This window comes from Ostrinia furnacalis, unplaced genomic scaffold (assembly GCF_004193835.3).
Source record: "Ostrinia furnacalis isolate ACB-3 unplaced genomic scaffold, ASM419383v2 OfSCF7173, whole genome shotgun sequence".
Taxonomy (NCBI): domain Eukaryota; kingdom Metazoa; phylum Arthropoda; class Insecta; order Lepidoptera; family Crambidae; genus Ostrinia; species Ostrinia furnacalis.
The window spans coordinates 661,665-669,433 of NW_021137412.1; positions in this window are offsets into that span (position 1 = coordinate 661,665).

Consider the following 7,769-nt stretch of genomic DNA (forward strand, 5'->3'; position numbering starts at 1 on the left):
GCCCCACTAAACGATTTTCAGTAGCTGTTATTAAATCCGTTTTCTGTTCATGAGTTTGGAAACGCGTTGTGTGTCACATTAGCTATAACAAGGTACACTCGCACATGTAAGTGACAATTTAGTGGCAAAAACGTTGTCATGCCGATGCGAATGAAAGAGTTGAAGTTTGAGTGGCTGTTAATCGATTGGAAGTTAGTCGGAGAAGACGTAATATTTTTTTCCTGCTATAGACACCTTTCCTTATTTTCCTCATCTACTACAAAAAGCGGGCAGCGCAGGACCGTTCATTGTGGAAAACCTTGGGGGAGGCCTTTGTCCAGAAGTGGACGTCATTTGGCTGAAACGAACGAACGAACGAACTACAAAAAAACTAACACAGAACTCAAGCCTTAAAATTATTAAGGATAGCAACGCTCAAGACTGTACATTGTACAAATCGTAGTCATAGATCCTTCCCTGTGATCGGTCTGAATGTTGCAATTCAACCAAGTAAGTGGGTGAATATCCCAAACACGTTTTTTACGCGGCGGAGCTGAGAATCGATGGGAGAAATGTAACTAGAGCGATGATTTTTTTTCTGTATATAGTTTATACAGCGTTTTACACGATAGCAAAGTCTTCAGGACAATAGGTAGTTATTTTATGTACTAAAAAAATTTTCAAAGACCCAAAATCTAATAGCGGTGGCGCGTCCTAACTCTATTTCTACTCATAAATTGTGTTATTCCTTCTTTTTCGGGGATTCTAGTAATTTAAAAATAGTATAGCCATAAAATACATTAAATAAGACTTCCAAATGATATGAAAGAAATGTGATATTTCATATTTTAAGTGTTTTAAATAGCCTTTCAAAACTGTCCCACGAAAAAAAGCAATTACAGTGGCTCAATTTCGACACTCTCTTACTTCTCCAAANCCGCTGTATAAATAAATTTTGGTGGATTAGTTCTTAATTCCGGTGGCTCAAATACAATTTCGGTGGCTCTTGATAATTTCAAATTGACATATCTCGAGAACTATTAATAATATTTTGATCTCTACCATATCATTGAATAATACAAGTTATTTACTATTATTTCTGCCACAAAAAAGTTTTGGAAAGTGGAAATTAAAATTCGCCACCGGAATTAGGCAAAAAACGACTTTGTTGATATTCACCCAAGTACCTTAATCTCTATGTTAGAAATTTAATCGAGTTTTGGTTTGGTTAATGATTTAATCATTGAGGAAAGAGCATGCTTCGAAATTTTCTATCTTTTGGAATCCAGAAAAAATCTCAGTACGTTCATAAACTCAGCAGATACTCGTATATTTACGGTTTAATTAACTATAAAATTATCCTTGGACTAAAGCAGGATTTTACGAGGCCATAAAACTTAAGGATTTATATTCCACCTTTCCACAAGTTAAGTGTAGACAATTATAAAGTTTTGTAAGTTAGGGGACGAAAATTTACTTCAAGATTTACCCAGTAAATTATAACTAGATAGCGACGCTATAGACAGGAGGACGCTATAATAGGCCTTTAATAGTTCATTATGATGCAGGAGTAACTTTATTATTATCAAGGCAAAAGTATATTGGAGCTAGAACATAACAATACACACACGTTTCATAAGACACTGTTAACAGAGGAGCATTTATTATTACCATCAGTATCATTATTTCAGCTTATGACAATCCAATGCAAAGCCTCTCTAAGGAGGCGCCACAAACAAAGTAAGATATTATTATCCTCTTTTTTTCTTCAGCTTCTATCAGCGGTCTCTTAAAGTCATCGATTCATCGAGTAGTTAGTGTCTTGCTCTACTTTTGCGCAGACATACATGTATGACAGCACACTCCCAAGAATTTTTAATACTTTTTAAAGGTAGGACGCGAACAGGCAACTTGACCCTATATTTGGCCCCAAAAGGTACTCAAATTCGAATTATTTATTAATGATCCGATTAGACAAGGGTTTTAGGACTAAAATACTCTGTTTTAGTCTCAACTACCAAATTACCTAAAACTGAAAATTATGAGCAATAAGTCTGATTGCCCTATTACAAAATTATCATTTAACGATACATCGTAAAATAAAATTTTAAAGCCATTTCAATAATTATGACTGTGTTAACCGCCCCTCGGTGATTCCGAAGTTAATAATTACGAGAAGTGACATTTTAATTAGGTACCTAGGTAATTAGCAAACTTTTTCAACTTTTTGAATTTGGTAATTGAGAGGTGTGAATTTGGTGAGTTTATTATAGGTGGCATTAATCATGGAACCAAGAAATTAAAAAGTTATAGCTGCTTTTCAAGTTTCAGAATTGATATTCAATTGATTTACATTAAGTTACATAATACATAATTACCTATTGTAGTAAATAAACTTAGTACCTAATATAGAGGTAAAAGACCTGTAGTGAGTAAACTTAGTAATGTAGAGGTAGACCGAGTAGTATATTTTTATTAAAATTTCTACAGACCTGATTTATTGGAATAAGCCCACGTATCTAACATAGGATTCGTGGTTGATGGACCGACGACCTCCAGAAGATAACTTACAATGGTTGGTTGGAAAAGTGGACGAACGTACTCGTATTTTGTGAGGCTTTTGTGTCCAGCATTACACTACTTTAGGCTGATGATCATAATTATCAATCTTCCATGCCTCATTGTCCATGCATCCTTAAAGGTTTTAAACTTTTATTTGTCACCTGTCATCCGCAATGGAGAGAAGTCGATCCTTAATTTCGAACTCCTCCTATGTTCTTCTGATTAATTTTGTTGCGGGTCCAATGACTGTTTAACTTTTCCCCGGGACAAACTTGACCTTTATTGGTTGGGTTTTTGTGGCGGTCAAGCTGTAGATCCTGGCTACACAGGAGTTGCAGTGGTGGGAACGAGAGGTGGGAATAGTCCCGCCTCATTGTAATTTTAATGCGATAAATAATGAATGCAAAGTTATTTTCTGGTTAAGATACTGTCACCCTATTCACTATGACTATCACTCTTAAATTAAAAACAATAAAAACGTTACCAACAAGGACGAAATTACAACAACGGTAGCATTCACCCGACACATCCTGAACGCAATTACGTGGCAGTCAGCAGCGCGCGACAGGTAGAGTCCAAAACGTCCGTGCGAAATTAGACGAAAGGGTCCGATTCTGGAGTTGCACTACTTCTTATCACAGGTACTTTAGGCCAAATTCCAAGCACTCTTATAAGTACATAAATAAAAAGATTGGACGCCTTATCGATAAACATTCAATAATTAGCAATGTAATAATATATCTTAATATTCTTTATTTTAAACACAATAAGCTACTTAAAAAGCCCTTTATTTTGATACCCCACTCGATAGGTTTTGAGTTTTTTTTTTAATACACTGAGGCGCTTTTGATTTTTTCCAATTTTAATATAGCCAGTGTCACTCTCACGATTAAGACGAATCTAACGACGCCTCTCACGGTTAAATCGGTCAAGCCGTTTAGGCTGTAGGCCGTGCCAAAGAAATATACATACATACATACATACACTCGAAAAGCATAACCCTCCTTCTGGCGCAGTCGGTTAATAAAAAAGCTCCCAGACTCTTTCCTCTTTTAAATGGGACCTAAAACCTTTAGATTAAGAGGATCTAACGCTATTACCAAAGAGATTACACGGCTCTACAGCTCTTATCTAAGAAAAACAGAAGAAAATTACTTACAGATTTTCTTTTTCCTCATATTAGATTACCAAAGTGTAAGTTAATTCTTATTTAAATAAAAAAAACTTTTGATAAAGATTTTTTTTTCGTAAATGTTTGTAAAAAAATCTGCCAGGTTTCACCTCGGCCGCACATTTTTGATCTACTTAAAAAAAGAGGTTATCTATTCGACCCATTATGTTAAACTAGCTTTCCGACCGCGGCTTTGCCCGCGTGGAATTTTGTCTGTCACAGAAAAACTTATCGCGCGCGTCCCTGTTTCAAAAACCGGGATAAAAACTATCCTATGTCCTTTCCCGGGACTCAAACTATCTCTATGCCGAACATCAAAATCTGTTCAGTGGTTTAGGCGTGAAAGCAGGACAGACAGACAGACAGAGTTACTTTCGCATTTATAATATTAGTAAAGATTAGTATAGATAGTGAGCGTTTCAGAATCGGACCCTGTGAATGACCGCAGCAAATTGCCAGGCCTGAATATCCTTTGTTTACATAACATACGGCTGGTTTCGGCGCAATTCCACTTTCGTAATGAGATGTCATAAAAAGTTGCCCGTTATACGGCTAAAGAGTTTAATTGTTAGTACCATTATAAATTAACTGAAACTGAAATTGGTCAAGTCACACTATGAAATTGAAGGTACACACTAATCATTGAACGTTTTTATGTAAAATGTTGCAAAGACGATTCAGTAAGAAAAAGTTATAAAATCTCACGTAGATCCAAGCTTGTAAGCTCTTCCCTCTTCGTTTCGCTATCATCACTATGGGAGTAAGGTGAAAAATTTATTCACTGTTCATTACGTTCTTGTAGTAACAAATAATATTATTACATGAGAAAGTAATCTTGTTACCTTTTCACGCTTATACCGCTGAATCCATATAAATGGGTAAATAGGTAAAAATATCGTATGGGACCCAGTGAAATACATAGGTTAGTTTTTATTCCGGTTTTTGAAACGGGAACCAGGCGCGCTATATTATATGTCTTTCTACGGCAGAAATAAATTCTCGCGGGCAAAGCCGTGAGCAAAAGTTAACTAACGTTTCAACTACACAAGAAGCAACATTGTTAATCTTGCCTTTTGTCCATATAAATCAATCAATCTGAATAGTTGGAGGAACCGGTCCATATTTTACGGTTTTCCACATAAGACTTACAGTTCCCTGAAAATTAAGTAGGGTCACGTTGCCAGTTACCGTCCACCTAAATATTCGCGTCTAAACTGCGGATCACTCTTTAAAAACGTAAGTACTAAGAAAATACTAAAAGTCCTCGCAGACTACAGAGTTCTTATCGGCCGATAGTTTAGTCGGCTTCTAAACAGTATGAAGAATCAGCTGCTACTGAATAGATAACAGCTATTCTGACTGACTCGGCGCATACGCAGACTCGTAGCAGGCGGTGTAATAATAAAACAGTGCATATCACGTTTTATTTCGCACTAGTTATGGACCCGCCTGCCACGAATCTTTGCGTCAAGTATTCCGACTCAGGAACTCTTACATAGGTTTTCAGTTTTCGTTAGTAGGTATGTCGTAATGTTTATTTTCGGGTTAGTAGTAGTTTCGCACGATTTTCATTCGCACGAATGTGCGAACCGTCTCCTTTCAATAATATTTTTTTTAGTAGGCGTTTCGCCCGGATTTATCAAAAGTATTAAAAACGGGTGCGAATCGACCCCTTTGAGAACTAGTAATCGCATATTACTAAATACTACATGCACATAAACTACTACTAACCCTTATTTTCCACTGATTTTAAATAGTAATCGTTTGGACGTGGACACAAAAAGGTGATATGACCCTACATGCTTGTTGTTGCATCCAACATAGTATAGCCAGGTCGTTAGCATAGCAAGCTGATAATTTAGTGCCGACACTACAATCACCTAACTGCTTGATTCGAGCCATTTGAACGTCCCGCTAAATCTTGATCGAGTACCCTGAAGATTAGGACGCTGTCACACCGACGCGTAAATAATTAATGAGTCACCCTTGTAGCCCCTTGTCTTATCTTTGTCTCGTCTTGTCTTATCTTTGTCTTAAGTTTTTATCGCAATTCATTTGTTATTTTTTGTTGTTCAAATGAAATTCAAACTGCTTAATCTAGGTTTTGTGCCAAATAAAATTAATTTTCCTTTCATTAAATAAAAATATGACGGTCACATGGGACATCGAGTCCTTGAGCTAACTACCCAGAGAAAACTAATATTTCTCTAGGCTCTAGAATCAAGATTCACCAAGATTGTACCGCGAGACCACAGAATCAGTTAAAATAATTAAGTACATTTTTACTGTCTGTCATCAAAAGTTTTGCTTCTTGCTTCTTCTTTTAAGCCCGCACTAACAGTTTACCAAAATAGAGTAACGGTCTATACTCTGTACTAAAAAACTTCCCTGAAAGAAACCAGCACCCATTCCTGAAGATTCATCTCAATAGAGAGCTTCTAAACATGTCCAGTCCTGCTCTAAATGGTACATAACAGCAAGGACATACCCAATTTCGGCCTCAATCCATTCCCAAGTACAATCCAATCTTGCACCGTTAAATATTCCTTAGCAATCCGTTACGCTGCGGTGTGAGAGTCGGACCGAAGGCTTTGTTTAGCAATTCCAGTTCGGATTGTGTAGTAATTGTGTTATACTTTATGTGACCACGCATCACGATCTTGTTAGGATTGTCCTGAAAGTACGGGACTATTCCCACCTCTCATTCCCACCGCTGTAACTCCTGTGTAGTGAGGACCTACAGCTTGACTGTCAATAAAGACTCAACCAGTGAAGGCCTAGGGATTAGTATCATAGCTCATCATGACTTGAACTAGTACTTTCAACTATCATCTTCAAATCAGTAGCCCAACATCTGACCAGACATTCATATACGCGCATGCATGTAGATTTCGTGCTAAATTAAAAAAAATGCATTCCAAATCTAGCAATTTTAATGCAAAAACCCTAAAAACCAACATGAGATGTTGATTGTCTTTGAACAAACTACCTAACTATTAATTTATGTCTGTGCAAAACAACAACTTTTCTCATTATCAACATCCTGCCCATCCACCACAATTTGGACACAGCACCGATCTGTTACGAAGTAACTCGGATAAGAGCACTGATGACTTTTGGTCGGGATGTTTTCTATCTGCGTCCCAAGTTTACCTATCGACAAGTTTGTTAATGAATAATTGACTTCCTTTCTTTCAATTCAATCTCAAAATAATTATGTATCAGTACCTAAGTCAACTAATAATACTTTTCCAACTAAATACAAATAAATAACAGATTTCCGACTATACTCGTACATAAAAAATACGAATTAATTTGGTACAATAATTTTGTTTTAATCTTATGTTGGTTTGTAATAAAACTCATTTCATTTTTGCAAGTAGGCTTAAAAAGCACTTTTACACGTCTCAGTATTAACCCTTCCACTGCTACGGGACCATAAATGGGCCAGTGCTGAGAAGAAGCAACGCAATAAACTCAGTATTGTTTTTATTCCTGGTACCAAATAAATACTTTTTCTTTCTAAATAAATAAAGGAACTTAAGGTCTCGATATAGCAGACATCACGAGCAGACCAGACCCGACAATTTTGAGCAGAACAGGGCGTGCCGACATATTACGGGTGGCGTAATAAAATGACACTAGAGGCACATAAATTGCACTCTGTTACAGTCGGTGTCCCTTTTGATGACCCACGCAGGGTTGGCACGAGACGGATTTAATAAATGCTATTTTTCTGGACGAATTACTGTCGTTATAATTTCTTGAGCCAGTCACATTTTTTTTCACATAATCAGTGTGATTGACAGGTGTCATACATTTTTACGCACTCCATAGCAAGTCCGTGTGACGTAAACTCATGGTAGAGCTACTGGAATAAACGGATAGTAAGGTAAGGGAACCTGAAACCTATGAGAATTTGCTTCATACATAGATGTCCTAGGATTGTTCTAACGCACCTAATTTAATCTCTATGTATAACCACGGTAGGAAACGGAAACATGAGTTCAAAATTAATATTTCATATCTCTTTGATGCATGCTCTGTGCTCACTCGT